Below are 20,529 nucleotides of genomic sequence, written 5' to 3'. Positions count from 1 at the left end.
ATAAATCTCACTACAGCTTGCTTCAGCACAAACCCAAAGTGCAAAGAATTTTTTCTTCTTTTGGGACTAATGACCAGGGACATTGGCGGTCTGGCTGTACAGTACCTACCGTCGCAGATGTCAAGCTGTATCTGTGATGTACACCAGACCCCAAACTGTGTTTCCTGCAAGCCCTACATTCCCTTCCCACCTCAACAACACTGAGTGGTGGCACATAAAGTAAAAAATAATGTCTTATTGCAAGATTTAAGCCAGCGTCTAAAACGAATAGCATGTGTTCTGAATGTAACCATTTATTAGAAGCTATTAGCACTAAATTATGACTTGTACAACATTTTGAACAAACTTTTAGTTTTAATTACTGTAACTTATGCAACAAAAAGAAAGTTATGCTGAGCTTCTCATGGAATAAGTAAAAATACCGCAATATTTAAAACCAAAAACATATAAAGACAATGTTTATATAAGAGTTATTCCTACTACTACAAGGGGAAAAAAAATACTTTTTTACAGTCATGTTAACTACAGTATTGTAATCAGGAGTTTAACACAAACTTAATCCAGACACAGAACAAATAATCCCATAATTCGGTTGTAATTTTCAAGTGATTATTGTGGAGAATACTCTGCCATTTTGGCTCCTTAGAAAGCAACAAAAGCACAAGAGGCTAATATTAGTCTGATTAATTCATTAAGCCATTTGCTCCCGTAACCAGCCTGCTGCTTAACAGACATGCAATTTCTAGTTTGCCAGCAATAGTTTTAAAATAATGTTGCCTTTAAAATAAATACAACTTCTTTAGTTTGCAAACCAAAACTTCCACATAACTGATCTTTCTACTCGTGTAGGCAAGAAAAAGCCATACAAAGCAATAGGTGGAGGAGGGGCAATGCTGCCGTACCTTCTCTGACATCTCAAAAATATAATATAGTCACAATAACAAGCAATTTGGGACAATAATTTTGTTTGTATGAAGTGATACTAGCACTGAGTCAATGCGTGACTCAGTGCCTTCGCTTCCCATAATCATGAGGGAGCAGAACCAAAACACCTTCTGTTCACACCAACAGCAGGAAAATATTATGACACTGCAGTGTTACTGCAGGCACCACCAACTCAACTTTAAGACTTTTTAAGATCATTATGAATGGAAATTAAGACCAATATCTGCACGGAAATGTACAAACTTTGTCTTGCAAAAAGGTGACATAGTTACACTTACTCAGCATAGATGCAAAAAAGCTAGCTAGCGAGCGAGAAAGGTTATCTTAGCAGCTAATTAGCAGTAGCCTCAACAGTCTCGAGTCACAGAACGCATTGAAGATGTTTGAGTGCAACTCAAACGTTCGTCTGACAGAAAAGTCCAGCGAGAGAAAAAAAATAAATAGCATACACAAGATTAGTCTTGTCAAGACAAAATTTAAGACATGTGATAAAGGCCAAATTAGTTTTTTTTTAACTCAAGGCATTTTAAGGACTTACTTTTAGATGCATGAAATTAAGACTATTTTTCATTTCAAATAATTGTCAGCTGATAAGATTATGTTTACTGTGAACCTGTTCCATGACTTCTGTAGCTAAAACTAGCTCTGGCTGTCTGTCCTTAAAGCATGTTTTGCAGTGAGGCGATACCCTCGACATGAAGCGCCGATGTCCTCATTACATCCTGGGTATGAGCTTCGCAGGTGGTAAGCACCCTTTAGGAGGACTGGGGATTCTGCCCCAATATTACCAAGTGGGCCACAATCAATCAATCAATCAAATTTTATTTGTATAGCACATTTCAGCAGCAAGGCATTTCAAAGTGCTTTACATCATTACAAACACAGAAACACAATGCAACATAGAATCAATAATCAAAACAAAGCATTAAGTCAAGTTCCATCAATAAATTTGTAATTGATTACATTTCAAATACAATTCTAAACAGGTGGGTTTTTAGTTGAGATTTAAAAGAAGTCAGTGTTTCAGCTGTTTTACAGTTTTCTGGAAGTTTGTTCCAAATTTGTGGTGCATAGATGCTGAAAGCTGCTTCTCCTCGTTTGGTTCTGGGGATGCAGAGCAGACCAGAACCGGAAGACCTGAGAGGTCTGGAAGGTTCATACAACAACAGCAGATCTTTAATGTATTGTGGTGCTAAGCCGTTCAGTGATTTATAAACTAACAACAGTATTTTAAAGTCTATTCTTTGAGCTACAGGGAGCCAGTGGAGGGACTTTAAAACTGGTGTTATGTGCTCTATCTTCCTGGTTTTAGTGAGAACGACAGCAGCAGGATTCTGGATCAGCTGCAGCTGTTTGATTGATTTGTTGGACAGACCTGTGAAGACGCTGTTGCAATAATCAATACGACTGAAGATGAACGCATGGATGAGTTTCTCTAGATCTGGCTGAGACATTAGTCCTTTAATCCTGGAAATGTTCTTCAGGTGATAGAAGGCCGACTTTGTAACTGTCTTTATGTGGCTCTGGAGGTTCAGGTCAGAGTCCATCACTACTCCCAGGTTTCGGGCCTGATCGCTGGTTTTCAGTTGTAATAACTGAAGCTGTGCATTGACTCTAGATCGTTCCTCTTTAGGTCCAAAAATAATAACTTCAGTTTTGTTTCTGTTCAACTGGAGAAGGTTTTGGCACATCCACACATTTATCTGTTCTAAGCATCTGTTCAGTGATTGGATGGGCTCTGAGTCACCTGGTGACATCGTACTGTAGAGCTGTGTGTCATCTGCATAGTTATGGTAGCTAATATTATTTCCTGTTATAACCTGAGCATTGTCAAAACTAAGGTGTTATGTGCATAGGTTTTGTTTTTTCTTTAAAAATAAAACTAAAAAAACATGTTGTGTAACCTCTAATTAATTGCAATGAATACATTGAATTTCCAAGCCCAATCTTTTACTTCAAATTTTAAAGGGTGGCCATGTGACCAGGCATAATTCTGAACACAGCTAATGTCAAGTTCAAAGTATTTTTATTTTTTAAGCATTTCACAATAGAGGTGTGCAGACACACTCATCCCACTTCCTCTTAACACATTGACGGAAAACTTATCTACGAGCCTGTCCTCTCAGTCCCAACATTAAATCAAAGCATAATCACTTCCTGGATAATTGACTTTTCCCCTTGCCGAGTGAGCAAGGGGATACGCAACTTACTTGATTTGTAAGCCACTTAAAGCGCTTACTTCTCACAAAGAGCCCCGAATAATAAATGGAGCAACTTTCCGAATGTCGCACATTTATTCCTAAATCGAACTGTACGTTCTACGCTGATATTCTAGCATAATCCCTGCAATAAACATCGAGCAGAGTCTGTGTGCTGAAACAAACTGTGCGATAGCCATTGAAAGCAGATCTCTATAGATCACCCAACAACATTCTCATCATACTACCTTCAACATACAAATCCTCAAACTGACACCTAGTTATGAAAAACAAGCAGACAAGTTTCAACATCAATCAAACTCAGAGTCTTCGAGTGATATCCTTGTGTAGACACAAAAAAATTATGCCCCATACACACACCATAAAATAGACACGCACATTGTTCATGTTACCATTGGTTGGAGGACGAAAAAAAATGAAAGTAATAATTAGCTTATCAAGTCAGAACCTCCAGACTTCTGCACACCTTTAGAAAGTCTTCAGAAAGATGGTGAAAGTTTGCATTACAAGCATGAGGAAAGAAAACAAAGGATACAGGAAACAAGGTTGTATTTAAAAGGTGCTTGCTATTATACTGAAAGGGAAATGAGTTGCACTGATCAAGTTATTGTGGTAAATTATTGAGCTGACATTAGCTTAAGGAAACTCATCCATCAATCCCTCTAAAAAAAAAAAAAGGTTTAAAAAAAAGTGAGAAATACCACCGAGTGGTCACACAACCTTAATCTTTAAAAGAGAAAGCAGATCAATACAAATATTGCTAAAATAAATTTATGCTGACAACAGGACCATTTGTTTAGTTGAAAGTGATGGAAGCAACAGTGTGAACTATTGGGTCCAGGGGAAAAGTTACGACCTCCTGTAATGATAAGAAACTTGCATAGCAACATCCAGTGGACAGCAATTAAAGAAAAAGCTGAACTGACTGGTTATTAAGGGGATTTTGTAGTTGATGGAAATGACCAAAAAAACCCCACAATGCTCGCTTTCAATATGTTAAAAACAAACTCTGAAGTTGCTCCTCAGACCTGAGACCTAAGTGGTCCTCATCAGCTAATTTTATGAACTTTTCTTGTTTGCATTTATCTATAAATGTGATATTAGGGGAACAAAAGGCAAGTTTCTGGCCTACTTTAATATAAGAAAGCAGCATTAACATCATTAGAAAGCTTTTGTTTGTCCTACAAGTATATATGAAAATACATATACGTCTATTATTTTGAAGTTTACCACCTAATCATGTTAGGACTGAAATGATACAGCCAGATTCCAATGCAGATTTCAGCATTTTACAGGATCGCTTATTGTTTATACAGAGTTGGTGTAAAAATACTCCCAATCCAGGTTTGACAACCTCTTTAAAGAACAAAAACACTTAAAATATCAATTTGCTGTTAAAATAAAAGTTTCCTGAACTTCAAAATGGGTTTTAAAGACTCTGAGGATAAAATTATCTCTATTCACGTTAATCTATCAAAGTAGCTTATAAAACTCAGCCCAGACTCACTAAAAGCTGTAAAATGGTTTCACAAGATGTTGTACCACAAGGTCTTGTTACAGTCCCAGTACGGAGGGTGATGTCATTACCGTCACAAATGGCAGTAAACATTAGTTACAATTTTTGTATTTTAATTTCATTCTGGCTGTATTTTTTGTTCTTTCTGAAACCTTTTAATGGTTTGAAACACATAATAGAACAGGCAAAAGAACAAGCTAAAATCTTAGCTTCACACCATGACGCTCCAGCTGCAAAATAGAAATTAGATTTTTTTTTTTTTTTTAAAGTTGTAGCATGGAAAACGGGAGTGTCCTCCAGGGCTGAGGGAGAGGTAGTCACAACCTTAGCAGGTGTGTACTTCAGCAACTCCTGTGGTATTGAGAAACCATCTTTATCACAGCCCCATGAGTTTTGACTTGTGGGATCCTCAATACTTTCACCAGCTCAGATTTCTGTCGCTCTCCATTCACCTTAAAACCAGGTGAAATCGCTTTAGAAACACGTGGCATAGGAGTTGCCAACACAAGCCACAGAGCCATAGATAAAGACAGCATAATTATGATAGAAACCCAATCAAAAGTTGACTGATATTATGCCACTGTCCAAAGATATTTCTGGAAATAACCATTAAGGCTCCGATGTACGCCTCCTATTATCTGCTGACCATCTTGTCGATGTAATCCTGACATTCAGCTCTCCATTCTTAGCACCAAGAAATAAAACTTAAGAGTGTACTAGTCTACTGTGGTGACCTACTTCCTCTGCACTGCTGCTTAATTATTCAAGAGCTTTGAAATGTTCTTCTGTATGGCAGCATGCAACCTGAGTGCCTCTGTTTGTCGCCCATGAAAGCGGCAGCACAGATCTTTCCATTTATGCATGAGAGGATGCCAGGGAGCGTGTACATTGTGACTATGTGCGTAATCAAGCTTTATTGCCCGGGTACCTACAAGTATTGCTGCTGGTTCGATTTGATTCAGAAAGTTAAATGATGAATTCTGGTTGAATTATTGACAAAATGGCTCAAAGAGGCAGACATTATGAAATTTGGGTCAGGTTTGATGCCAACAGGATGCAGAGAACTAAACCGAAACGTCACTGATTAAATCTGCATGTCAATACATGTTACACCTCCCAACAAAAGCACACAAGTCTGTAATTAAACCTTGACATATTTCATTGCCATCCATATTTTCTCTGCCAGCACAGCAGCCCTGAGATGCATGCCCTTGGCTGCCACTACTAGCACAGTTTAATGTGAAAAGAAATTCTCGCGTTCTTAATAAAAACCTCAAATAAGAGACAGAAATGCACTAATCACAAACAAGAGTAATGTCCTATGGCATGCTGTCATCTGCATTGCGTAACAGAGTCGAGTAAATCACTTACCACAGAGCCATTTCTAATCTCTGCTAAGCTGGTATTTGGCGCTCATTTACACGGTTCGAATATGGGTGACTGGTTTTAATAGCAACTTCTCTTCATCGCAAAAGAACTCAAAGACAGAACAGCCTTGTGTGCAAAATAAGACTTGCTTCAAATGATACAACTAAGGTCACACTGCATTACGTCAACAGGAGAAATGTAAAAAATGTCAGCAAAGTTTCACATCCATCCATCCATCTTCTTCCGCTTATCCGAGGTCGGGTCGCAGGGGTAGCAGCTTCAGAAGGGAGGCCCAGACTTCCCTCTCCCCGGCCACTTCTTCCAGCTCTTCCGGGGGAATCCCGAGGCGTTCCCAGGCCAGCCGAGAGACATAGTCTCTCCAGCGTGTCCTGGGTCTTCCCCGGGGCCTCCTCCCGGTGGGACGTGCCCGGAACACCTCACCAGGGAGGCGTCCAGGAGGCATCCTGACCAGATGCCCAAGCCACCTCAACTGGCTCCTCTCGATGTGAAGGAGCAGCGGCTCTACTCTGAGCAAAGTTTCTAATCTGGCTTTATGAAGCAAAATCTTACAGTCAGTCAGAGGGAATTATCTAATGGTTTTATAACTTTAAAAAGGTGAAACCAAGAGCCTGATTGAACTGAACCTCAAGTAAGCACTTCTGCAATCTGTATCCCACATAGAGACAGCACTTTCTCTAGCACAACTTCTGATGGGTCCATCAGTACTACCTTCCCAGGACACAAATCTTGACACAGGACAACTACAATATACAAAGAAAAAAAACAGAAGTTATTCCAAATATCTGAATTTGCCTTGCTGTATGAGTACAAGCCTTTCCTAATGCTGCAGTACGGAACCTTTATAAAAATTAGATTTTTTACAGAGTTGAAACCATCACTATATCAATGCATTTTTTCACAGACAGATCTGTTAAAAATTGTCCTCCTTTGACTAAACTAACTTTTTCACAGGTTGTCTCATGTTATATTGCGTTGACATGGTGACCGCTACAAATATGTTTAAAAAACTAGTGTTGTTTATAAGAGTTACATACTGCAACTTTAAACCAGCTGACCAGAAGAGCAGCAAACGGAGAAAGCATTTTATCTAAACTCCCTATTAAAATGAGAGAAAACCTCTGCTGTTTTAAAACCGTACTGTTTTTTGTTGGGTTTTTTTACAACTTTGCTACCAGCAAATAATTATTTAGAGAAAAATAATGAGTACGGGGGAAAATTTGACCATGGTAGAGCTTCATGTTCTTTGAAATTTTGGTCTGATTTACTACAAATGTGTTGACTTGAGTTTTCTGGAGGAACAGATAAATTCTTGGCTGCTTTTGAGATAAACACCATAACAGATGTAAAAACAGTCTGACCTCCAGACCCCATCAACCCGACATGCCCTGCCCCTTTGAGGGCTCCATCCTAGCTATAAGAACAGTCTTGAGGCTCTAGGCTGGCCGACCCACACTGAGGGTGACGTGGTTCATGCATTAACCAGTATAAAAGATGATTAGTTAGCTGGTCAGAACCACAGCCTTTCCATTTTGCCACAACACAAAATGACACACCTGCTCATCTTCAGCCCACTTGTTACCACCAGAGCTAATCTAGCGTTGTGTGCATTTCAATAGCCGTTTGACTAGGAGTAATATGAGATGCAGCAACAGCCCTGTTTGATCATAATGTGCTACCACATTGAGTCACACACACAACATTCCTCAGAAACAAAACCTCCCAGGTGCATCCCACTAATGAGCAAGATCCACGCTCAATTCATAACTGAAATGTGGATTTCACACACATGCAGTTACAGGAGGTCAGCCTGCATTGTGACAGTGGGAAAGACACTTCATCTATAGATACATTAGGATTATGACAGATGGCATGTAACTGTAGCAGACTACAAATATAAGAAGATTAATGCCTCTAATTAAAAGCAAGATTGAGATTGGAAAAAACAATTGTAAAACATTTGCTGAACTAAAGAAAAGAAATGGAATTGTGCTTTGGTTCCACATCCGTTTTAATTAGAAAATAAAGTGATCGAACAGTTCAGTTAATGACGACCTATTCACATTTTTTAAATGAAAAAACGGGGCAGTCTCACAGAAAGCATGAAGCACAATAACTCTTATCCCTCTTCATCTCAAACACTCACGCACATAGTTTACACTTGCCTACATACACCAGGTGAACCTGAACCTTTCTAAAAATAGAAACTGATGCCAGTTTATCCTTCACCAGGGATATAGACTTAATAACTATTAAGAACTTAACAGCTTCAAATGTAGAAGGAAAAAAACAGGTTCAAGAAACCATAAGAAAATAAAGAATATTTCCTTTGGAAGATGAGCTGTACACACAAGTCTTCAATACACAACATTTTCATGCAGTTTTTGTCCCCTTTGAATTTCAACAGCCTGGGTCAACTCACCCATGTGGGAAAAGCATCGACTGTAAATTGATAAAGAAAGATTTTGTATAATATTAAAACAAAATCTAGCTATTTGGTATAAATATTAGGACCAGAAATAATCCTCATAAGCAATCATATTACATAATTTTTTTCCACAGTTAAGTCTTTTAATGAATAGCGGAGTTAAATAATCATAAAATACACGTCTCATATACAAGTCAATTCAATTGTATTCAACTACCATTGACTGTTTTGATTCACCACTTGAGCAAGCTGGCTCCCCTGATTAGACTAAACCTCCTAGTTATTGCAGTTCTATATGACATATACATACACCAAACTATAAGTATTTAGAGAGATAGCGAATTACTTAAAATTGTCAGATACCAAAATACATTTTAGCTTTTACAAATAGCTCATTTCTAACTATTTTGAGTAAACGCAGTCTGCGACTTGCCGAAGACATCATACTGTGAAAAATACTTGCCGACTTAAGTCAAGCAAGTCTGTGACTTAAAAGAAGGTGAAGACAGTAAATACATGACGCACACGAGCGTGATCTCATTTTGTGGTTCCTCCTTTCCCATCACAGCTGCTGGGCTGTCGTCATCTTCATTACAGCGGCGCAGATGGAACGACCCAGAAAAGCCAACGTGGTTAAATGAGCTGAGGAGACTTCTTGATAACTCTCTATGCCTCAAAATAACTGCTTATCATGTCGTTTTTGCACACAAAACTTATGTTCTCCAGCAACATCAATAGTGTGGGAAAAGCATCGACTGTAAAATCGAAAGGAACGATTTACTAAACAAAATCTAGCAATTTGGTATAAATATTAGGGACATAAACAGGCGCCGTCATTTCTCAAACAGTGCACCTGGTTCATGTTTCAGGCCCGTTTACGCAGGAGCAAAAACATGTGTGGCTATAATGATTTTGTTTGTAGGTTTCTTCGTCGAATGTTTAAAAAGAAAATCTAAATGATAGATTTCATTATTCCTTTGTGTGAGGATTTGTTGCTCGGAAAGGGAAACAAAATCCGCTTTGCGTCACATTTTGGCTCAGAAAACAACTGGTGTGTGTGACTGATCGTGTGTTTCTGGTTACGGTGGGGTAAAAAAAAAAAAATTCTATATAAATTATTGGCCAATAATTGCAGAGCCAAAATAATTCAGTTGTTAGGCAACAACAGGAAGTGCTACGATTGAGCAGTTTTGCTGTCAGTGTTTAAAGCATTACTTGATGCAATGACATTTACCCCACAACTAGACACCAGCTGTTTATTGGTATCAGTGGACCCCCTTTAAAAACTGTAAGAACAAACTGTTCTTACAGTTTGTTACTCTTTTTAAACTCTTTTTAATGATGTTCCAGAGAACGTGTTGGAGTGAACAGACTTCTCTTTAGCTGTATGGAGCATAGAGTAAAGCAGCAACGCTACTCCCCCTCTTGCACATTTAAGCTGCAAATACATTGAAACGAAAGAGCACCACACATTACTCTTATTAAGATGACACTTGACTACGAGTGGCTTCAACCGTCAGCAGATAGCCCAACTAATTAATTGGCTAACGACAGCTTGGTAAGTTTTAATCGAAACAAAACAGAAACTTAATATTACGGTTTGCACATTTCCTTGAAACTTGTTGCTGGATTATATTTTCTGGCTTCTTATTCTACGTCTTCCCAAGTCAAAATATTAAAATAAATGTCACAGCATACTAATAATCGACATGTTAAATTGCGGTATCCGTTTTCGTCGGTCAATACTATGAGACATCAGTATTTTTACTCCGGTCATCAAACAGAAGAGTCTCTTTCCGCCTCATGCTTCCCAAAACATAACTCAGTTATCCCCACTGTTCTGGCTCCATTTGTCTCATTAGTTGCTAAGAAAAGTACTTTTTGTGTGGAGTATTTATTTTCCCTTTAACAAACAGCAACAACTGGTCTAAACTGTTCCAGTTCAGCCATTTTTGTTTTTGTTTGGTGATTAGTGGCTTGAACTATGAATGGATGTTATAAATGTCACAGACAAAAAGCGCACTGATCAAACCGGACATCCCAAGCTGCCGTGAATAAACGTTACGTCAATAAAATTTTAAAAACTTACTGTCTAGTGTCTCCAAACATGGGATTTAGTCAAAGTTCTGATTTTTACAGAACAGACATGTTGTTTAGCAGGTCTCACAAGCTGCTGCCACGCTCACTGTAGCACTGTCACACAACACACTGTGTGCATTGACAGGCTTGCTAAAACGACGTGCTACAATGTATTACAACCAGTCAGAACCAATGGAATAAACTGCAGAAACCAGTCAACATTAACATTTTCAGCAGACAAATGAATTTGGTACGTCAGGAAGGTTCGGCTGCAGTCAATGGTGAACTCCATAGGAGCTGTACTTTCAAAACAAGAACAGCGGATAAAGTGTTTTATTTGTGACAAATTCCACAAATTGGAATAGGGTTTTAAAAAATTCAACGTTTTAAACTGAGTGGATGTTCATTTCTCAATGAACAGCCTTTAAACACAGAAAAACTTTAACAATGTGTAAATTTGAACAAAATTCCTAAATCACACTAAATTTATAGTGTGATTTAGCACCATAATTGTGGTGCTTTTTTTTCGCCCTTTGTAGCTGCAGTCATGATTTAAATTCTAATTTTTATGTCTTATATTTTCAACTTACAACATGCTGAATAGCCTTTTATATAAATAAGGACTTCTTTTGATTTATTTATGTCATGTTCGCAAAACAGAGCTCTACGTTAACTCATACTTTGAGCCACTTTAAATCTTTTTATACACCTTTTAATTTTGTGACATGCAAGAAACACCTAGATTTGTTAGTACAAAAGAAATTCCCCAAAATACACTTAATTTTGATTTTTGGATTTAACAACAACAACAAAAAATTAGACATAATATTAAGGAGAAAAGTATGATGATTTATGACAGCTCTATAATTAGGTGTTTTGCTAGGAGTAAATCTGCAGCTGCTGTTTACACTCCGCTGCAGTGATTACGCTACTGATTGCTCCATGCCCTCAAAAAGATTTTTTGATTTGCGACCGCAGGTTGCATTCTCAAGAGTTTCCAGTGGCAACATATAGTAAGTAAGTATAACCAGAATACCATTGATTATCTTCTGCTTTTTATCCCCCGCCCTCACTCCTGTTAGCAACACAGCTAGGGATTACTGTTGAAGTCTTACTCTGATAGCACCATGATAGTTTTTCCAGAAGATCTGCTAAATTATTTAAACTCAAGAAACTGCAAGCTAGTTGAAAATCTATTGATTTAATATGTGAGAACAAGCTTAGAAAATTGGAAGTAGTATTCAATCTACAATTTAGAGTATATTCGTAATGTTTATCTTGGATGGGGGATTTTTGGATCAAAATACTATTTACAACTGAAGAAACTGAAACAAGATCTTTTGATTTAAAAAAGGGCCATTAAACTGACATCTTAAATCACAAAAGAGGCAGAACATTCATGATAAAATGCGCCTGGATCAGACGTTTAACATTTTTGCTGTAAATCAGATTGCCTCAGAATTTCAGTTCTTTAAAACGCTGTAGCCATCATAACTGCTACAAATATAAATCCTGGTGTCATGTAAAAAGTCTTCTGATTTTTCCAAGTGAAATCGTTAGTTTTGACATGAAGGTCTTTCTGAAAACTGTTGTAGCACACACACTGAGCCGTATTACGTAACCAGTGTCCAGCAAGTGCAATAATGAATGTTGCTTGAATGAGAGCCAGGATGTTGACAACAGTGCCCATGCAGCTAAATCAAAACATGTTCTTTTTCCACATTTTACTCCAAGCAATACAGAATAGCATCTCTCGGTGTGATTCCTATTGCGGTTCGACGTTAGCATCGAATGTCGGCATGAAATCGGTTTTAAAAACCACAGCACATTTCCGACAGCCATCCAGTGTTCGCGTTCAGGCATCAAATCTGAGATAACCACTCATCGACGCTAACTGATACCTACTTCTATCTTACGTCACTATATTCACAATTTACTACAGCCATGAATTCAAACTTACTGTGTATTAAGTAAATAATAATAAAAATAAACAGAATTTGCCTTCGACCACACAGGAAAGACAAAGTTCATTGGGTGAACTCGTGTGGATTCTTTGTTTACAAACTCTCACTGAACGTTATTTTGTGCAGGCTAGACAGCAAGCTAAGCTATTTAACCAAACACAAATACAAACTGGCGCATGTTGGAAAGTTGACAGCACGTTTTTGCGGTGAATATTAGAATTGTTGTTTGCGGGGTGGCGTTTTTAGATAAACAAACGCAGCTGTTTAATTATTTCTTTTCAAGAACAGAGGCGCTAGCTCCTCGGCTGCTCTGACAGCTAGCCTGCCTGGCTAGTACTTTAGCTATTTGCTAGCTTAGCCTAGCCATGTAGCACGTGTGTGTGATTTATAAAATAATTGACGAGCTGACGGTGATCAGCTAAACGAGAAGACTGTCGGTGTCCGAGGACCCAGCTGATTGAGCACTTTGTAGACGCTTTAATTCCACTCGGTTTAATGCAAGGCGCGGTTATAGCGCAGCGCATTGACTCAGAAAAAGGTCAATAATGCTATGTATGTTTGTTCTCCAAAGAATAGCCGGACCCCGTCATCCAACAACAGAACAGACCCCCAAACCAAAGGACAGCCAGCAATGGAAGCTAACTAACCTTAGCGGCGGGGCAGGAGACACCATTCGGTGGTAACGACGTTCAGTAGGCAACGTCCCAATCCTCGTCAATCGATCCAAAGTGGCTTAAAGGTACGCTTGCTTCGACTGAAAGTCTCGCCCCAGAATTAATCCACAAGAAAGTGTTGTTTTCATTTGCTCCGTTAGCGGATTTCTGCGGTGTCGAGCCAGTTCCTGCATAAGTAATGCTACTCCCTGAACCGCTGCTGCTCAGACCATTGCGGGGCTGAACCGCCTCTCTGGTTCTCAATAGGTCCACAGGCTCCATCGCTCCTCCTCCTCCTCACAAGAGGACCACGGATTCCCATTCCGACAACAAATTCACCCATCAATCTGCGTGCAGTTAAAGCAAGTGATTTTTTTGATTTTTTTTTACAAGAAAAATTCAAAATGCTTATTTCTCTGAACAACTCGTTGTTTTGTGCATCTTCATTTTTGGGGGGGTAGTCTTTTAATAAATAATAAATGTTGCATACTGTTTTAATTCAGGTGTGTGTGACATGTGATTTGAGTAGATACACAATTGCATAACAACTGAACCAGAAATGAGGTTTTATGAGATGCTCACATTTTGGTAACCTGTAACCCAAAAATTCAAAGAAAACTTTATTGCATGATCTTTTACTTAAAACAGAAAAGCAAAAAATATTCCTATTTGATTAACAGATGTAGTATGGATATTATCATTTGTTGTTTAGAATACCATGCAAAACTATAGAATACATAATTCAAGCACATATTTTGCCACAGCCAAATCTTTTTTATGAGAGCGAGAGACTTGTTTCACCCTGACAGGCAGTGCACAGCAACAGTAGGGTGAGGGTCAGAACTGGTGTTATCTACACTACAGGACTGCTACTTTCTCTAGCATGTCATCTGACAAGAGTTTATGTGAAAAAAATATTATATTATTAACATTATTTTAACTGTAGGGGACCTTTGACATACATAATATTTACTTTTACTACAAACTGTATGGTTCATCTTTACAATTCCCATTCTCCTAAGAGGTGTTATTATCTCTTAATAAGGTGTTAGCATTTCTAACTTTAAGATTGTGGTTCCTTGAAATAAAAATAGGTCAGAGTCTTACAGAATATAGAAATTCTACGGTGTGCAGATGACCTGAAGTGTTTTATCTCAGAATTCACAAATGGCTGGTAAAGGAATTACAAAGATCACCAAGGGTTAGGCAGCATCTTCTATAGTATTGTGGCCACTGCAGTGTACGTTATTGGGAAGATTATGCCAAACGTCAAGAATTCTCAGTGAAGAATGCCATCTCAGAATGAGGTAAAGTCATTCTAGAAGGAAGGGGATGGGACGTATGGTGGCGCAGTTAGTAGCACTGTGACCTTGAAGCAAGAAAGTGATGGATTTGGATCCTGAACTGGGTCTTTCTGCATCGACTTCTCCTTGTGCGTGGATGGTTCTCCCCAGTTACTCTATCTTCCTCTCATTGCCCAACAGCATGAACTTTAGACTGATTGCTCTATCTAAATTTTGAGTATGAACACGATTGTTTGACACAAACTAAAATCTCTCCTTATTCCAACTTACATGAGCCAATTAAGGCAGTTCGGACAATTTTTGCCACCATTCATAGGTGCCATTCATAGGTGATGGCCAGACTCCTCAGTCACCGCAAGATTCACTCTTTGAGGTAGTCGTCGATCCCCCGCGTTTGACCTGCAGCTCCTCTCATTAGGACTGAACAATGTGGCAAATAAATGCGTGGAAGCCATATTAAACAAAATTTATTTTGTAAGATTGCCCCCACTATGACGCAAGAACAACCCCCGCCTCTACTCCAACGTGAACTCTGGGTCAACTCAAGCACAGACTCGCCAGGAACTCTACATCTGTGCGCCTCAACTCCCATGGAGAAGTACAAGCTGTGAATACACCAGCTTAACATTGAAGGATAGTTCTCCGGTGATCCCAGCATCTCCTGCTGCGTACATGGTTGATGACTGTGCCGAAGCCAGTGGCCTGCAAATGATCTGAAACCTTTCAATCAGCTTCATGCGGCTACGATGGCTGCTAAAACCACCACCCATGCTGCAGCATTTGCCGCCACAGTCAATCTTTCGAGTAAAGAAAAGAAATGGACGTCCGTGACAAAATGATTAAACAAAGAAATGCACAGTTATGTAACATTCTGACATGTTTTGACAGACTGCAGCAATCAGCTTCAATTCATTTTGTGCTTTAAAATGTTTGATTTCAATTGGTATTTGGCACATAAGTAACTGGAACACTTCAGACACGCTGTATCTTGAACTAAATCTGAGAAAAAGCGTTTCCTATTATGTCAGATGGGATTGTTTTCCTTCCCTGCGGGTTTGGGAGCGCTCCCCCTCAAACCATCTGTAAAACCACCATCTCCTCACTCAACTATCAGAACAGGAAAGATAACTGTTTGTTTCAGCTGTGTTATCTGGACCTAGGCGGTTGCCTGAATAATACATCCGCCTATCTCTGCCGCGGTTTGCAGCTCAATGATAAAACACAAACGCTTCTCACTCGCCAGTTTTGACATTCACAGCTGTGGTCATCTGCAGCCAGATGAACAGAATAACCACCTCAAGATCTAGTAAATATTTGGACACAGTTTTACTATTGCTAAAAATGCATTTTGCAAACCCACTTCAGTGGAGAGAGAGAGACCTGAAATATCTCTTTCCACTAGTTTAACTGGAGTGGGTTGTTTCAACAGATCCAGGAGCCACATGAAAGGCAGCGCTGAGAGTGACTGCATCAATTAACAGACTTTGAAGATTTCAAGGGGCGTCAGCTGTAGGATGCGCTGCAGACAGAGGTTGTAGTTGTGAATTAAAAGATGAGCAAAATATCCTGAAGGAAAACTAATTATGGTGGAGCAAAACAGGCATTATAAAAGATACTGTAGATTGGTGGTTCTAAGAACTGTTCTCCAACACTGCTGGTGTGCGGAAAAGCATTTTACGGTGCTCTCAGCTATTCTTGCTTGCCTTTGTAAAAATTTATAAAAAGCCTGAAAATATGTTTATTGGGGCCTGCTCATAGCAATGCATAGGGATGTAATCCCTATGCATTGCATGGCAGGCACCTATTGTTCTACACCTCAAAATAACTGCCTCTTCCTACTACCGTTAATGCGGCTCGTACCGCTGCGTGCCCCCTCACAATATATATATCAAAACGTGAGGCTCAATCCCGTGAGGGGAGCTATTACTTTTGTTGGCATTTCGAGTAACTGTGGCGACATAATTAACAAAAAACGAGCCAAATTTAACTCAAAACAAAAGTCTAACTGACACAAAACAGTGTCAGTTAGACTCAAAATAGACATAGAATTTAGTCTGCCTCTCTGAGCTGCTCTTTAGAACTACAATGACTGAAGGTTAGAACTACAACATGGTGGAACTGTCAGTTACTACAGAGGAGGACTGAGCTGGCCTTTAGAACTACTTGTGTTTTGGGCATTATATAACTGATTTTACCCAACCATTGTTACACATGGGATTAGTGTGGCAATTTAAAATGAAGCTTACTGAAAATTTCAAAATAAAAGCCTTGAATATTTTTACATCAGATAATTGCTCTTTTTGGCTTTATGTGACTTTTTTATCCAAAGCACTGTTACACATGGGATTAGTGTGGCAATTTAAAATTAAGCTTAACAAAAATTTCAAAATAAAAGCCTTGACAATTTTTACATCAGATAATTGCTCTTTTGAGCATTATATAACTGATTTAACCCAGCAATTGTTACACATGGGATTAGTTTGGCACTTTGAAATGAAGCTTAACAAAAATTTCAAAATAAAAGCCTTGAGAAATCTTACATTAGGTAATTGCTCTTTTGAGCAATAAATAACTGATTTAACCCAATGACTATTAGACATGGGATTAGTTTGGACCTTTGAAATTAAGCTTAACAAAAATTTCAAAATAAAAGCCTCAACATGCCCCTGAGGTTAGTGCACCGCCGCAGGCGGTGCAATAATATTATTCTGCATTATCTTTTTCTCTCAGGTCAGGGAACTGCCTTGCACAGCAAGGCAGTTCATTAGCATTAGCATTTTAGCTTATATAAGCTATAAGCTATTTATTTGACTTATTAGCCATGTTTAGTCTACTGAATGGAGTAAGTCCATTATAGAAAACATCCTAGTGATGTCCCACATGCTACTGACAGCAATACTTTATCATACTGAATGGTGCAAGTCCATGTTAGTAAACATTCTTGTCAATCTCCACATGCTATTGATTACTTTGCAGCTTTCTTTAGCATCGATGCTAATTTCTAGCATCAGAACGCTGGGTCCAAACCGACGGGCACACTTTGGCAGGCCCCGGTTAAATTTCTTCAGGAATTTTCTAGTCTTTAGTTGCTGTTGCGTAAGCCCTCACTCAAAACTGTTTATGCATTTCTGCCTGCAGGTTATCACAAAGTCCTTCTGCTGTCTTTGGCTAAACATTTTGGATCAATATTGACCTGAAAGACCCAAAAATGATTTATTTTCTAGCCTTTTTTGAAAAAGCTCAAACATGTCAAAGACCTCCTGAAAATGCTGACGCAAATACCTGTGGAACTAGTGATGTTTTTAAAATAAAGAGAATTGTTCAATATAGACTCAATAAATAGACTCAAACGAGGTTAGATTTAACTAGATCATAAGAGTTATTTTTAGCTGCTAACTAAACATAGCTAGCAGCTAAACTAGCTGCTAAATAGTTAAGACAGTTAGCAGCTAGCTAAAGTAGTTAGCTGCTAATGAGCTAGCAACTAGCCAGCAGTTTTTCTGTACAGGGGATGTCAATAATTGTGTGTCATTATAGGAGAGTTTTTTGTTTTGCTGTCATGGATGGTACGAGGATATTTTTTTGATTCAAATACTCATAGATGGGCCATATTTCCTCAAAAACAGTACATGTTTAATCTATAATTGCATTTTAAGATGAAAGAGATACCATGTGTCGCAATTTGTTACAGTCGTATAGAGAGATACCAGCTCTGCTATGCTGTATCATTTTTGCAGGGACCTAATCCATTTAGCCTCTGCTGGCATTTATTATTGGAAGAGCAGGGTTGAGTCAGATGGCCCTGGGAAAATAATCTTTTGTTTTAAAGATTGTGTCAGAGGGGAAAGCGAGAAAGGAACCTGCTTGCTTTTCTTTCACAGTTTGCAACATCAATGTCCTCATCGCATCAGTCATCAGGCCAGGTTTACATTTCACAGTCAAATATCAGATTCGAAGCCCACAGGACTTCACCTGACTGCCTCTTAACTCGCCACAACAAAGAGAGCGCTGCGAGCAGAAATGGCAGCACCTCACAGAAGAGTGCAGAGACTGCCTGCATTGTTGGAATTCCGGCTCGACTTCCTGAGTCTCGCCGCACCTGGTCAACTGCCAACACGCGGTTTTCTCCCTCTTTTCCCTTCCTTCTCTCCTGCAAAGATCACATGTTGGCTAAATGTTGCTGTTAGGACATGAACCGCTCCAGCTTCACATTCTTCATCTATTAAATATGTTGCATCTCAGAGCTTACCATCTTCTTTTTTTTTATCACAGAGAGTGAGTGATATTTAGTTTTAAAACTGAAAAGAAAAAAAAAAACCAAAGTGCAATCTGTTCTGGTGTGCTTTTAATTTGCCCTTCAGATGATTAGTATGAGTTGTCAATCTCTCCTGTGATGCTTATCCTTTAGTGATAGATTTAGATAATCATGTGCATGTCACGTTATTAACGACTATTAACAATTGTCGTTAATTGTTGCTTGAATTTCCTATTTTCTTTTGTTGTCCATGGCTGCCGGGAGCATGACAGACATATTCACACTTGTTCAATATCCAAGCGCACCCTGTAATGAAGCTGGCATCGGCACTGCCGTTCTGGAGCTCAGTCAACCATCTGTTAGCCTGCATGGATTCACGCAGTGTTCAGCAAAGTGGACATTGTATGGATGCGTTCCAACACGAATGTCACGCAATCAGTGTTCACCAGGAAATGAGCAAAAAAAAAGAAATCAGTTCCATCTGTTTTTAATGGGAAACACCTTTAAGCAGACAACGCCTCACCACATTTAATATCAGACCCACGCTACATAGTGTACGGTACATTTCATGCACAGAAGAGTTATGTGGATTTTTGTGTGATAAACCAGCAAAAAGCAGCTTATAATTGAAAATGGGAAAAAAATGATACAGGTAAAATAAGAAGTGTTTTTTATTATTTTTTTGTAATCAGCTCCCTACCGATCTGTGTTGTAGATCCACCTTTTGGTGGAGTGAATATTTTGGGGCTTTCTATGTATGTCAACAATTTCATTTCTCCTATTTCTCCTCTTTCTTCTTTTTGCAAAAAGACTGTACACATACATTTTAAAGTTTTGGATTGGATTCAGGCCAGAACTTTCACTAGAACATTTTAAAATATTAATGTTCTTTGATCTGAGCCATTCGATTGGAACTCCAAGGCCTGCTGGAGTATGCAGCTCTGTCTAGTCTCACTTCTTTTGAATCTCTAACATATTTTATTCAAGAATTATGCTTTAGCTCCATTTATTATCCTCTCATCTCTGACCTGTTTTTTCCTGCCCCTGCTGCACAGAAACCCCACCACAGAATGATACTGCCACTACCATATTTCACCAGGATGACAGTGTCTTCAGGATTGTGTGCAGTGATATTTTTCCTCCGCACACATCTTTTTTTAAAATGGTCAAAAAGTTTAATTTTGGTGGCATCTCACCGGAGCACATTCTTTCCTGTGTTTGCTATGGGGCTTCTAGCAGGCTACAAACAGAACCTCTTATAGCATTTTTCAATTATGAGTTTCTTCTTGCCATTCTCCAAAAAGGGCTAATTTGTATTTCCTGCCAATAGTTTCTCCCACTTAAACTTAGGATTTCTCTGCCTTTTAGTGACTTGTCTAATTAATGCTCTGCTGGTCTGGACTGTTAGTTTAGGTGTCACGTCTTGGCACAGTTGTAGTTGTTCCATACTTTGGCCCTCAAGGAACAGTGGATTTACAAAAAGATTAAGTTATGCATAAGTCAAGTCAGGTGAAGTCGAGTTTATTTGCATGCCACGCTTCGGCAACAAGGCAGCTCAAAGTGCTTTACATGATAAAAACACAACACGATAACCAGTTACGTTGAGAACAGCAAACAAGCAACAAACATCCCGTTTTGCCAAATGCCATCATCAAAATCATCAAGCCTAATCAGCATCAAATATATTAACCAATGTTCCAGTTGCTGTTAATCAAAGGCAGATCTAAACAACCGGGGTTTTAGCCTTGATTTAAATGAACTCAGAGTGTTCTGGAAGTTT

At 38.8% G+C, this 20,529-nt stretch overlaps 1 protein-coding gene across 3 annotated transcripts in view; it reads right to left on the bottom strand.

Moving 5' to 3' along the window:
- ncor2 (nuclear receptor corepressor 2) overlaps positions 1-13,426 on the bottom strand; it is a 109,406-nt gene extending 95,980 nt beyond the window's left edge. For 2 of the 3 annotated variants that reach the window (XM_028032987.1, XM_028032988.1), the window contains exon 1: positions 13,185-13,426. The gene's annotated coding sequence lies outside the window, so the exon portion shown is untranslated. The remainder of the gene's footprint in view (positions 1-13,184) is intronic. The other variant, XM_028032989.1, reaches the window with a different exon arrangement.
- Positions 13,427-20,529: the final 7,103 nt, after the last annotated feature.

Source organism: Xiphophorus couchianus, chromosome 12 (assembly GCF_001444195.1).
Source record: "Xiphophorus couchianus chromosome 12, X_couchianus-1.0, whole genome shotgun sequence".
NCBI lineage: Eukaryota > Metazoa > Chordata > Actinopteri > Cyprinodontiformes > Poeciliidae > Xiphophorus > Xiphophorus couchianus.
This window is presented reverse-complemented; position numbering and strand designations above follow the sequence as displayed.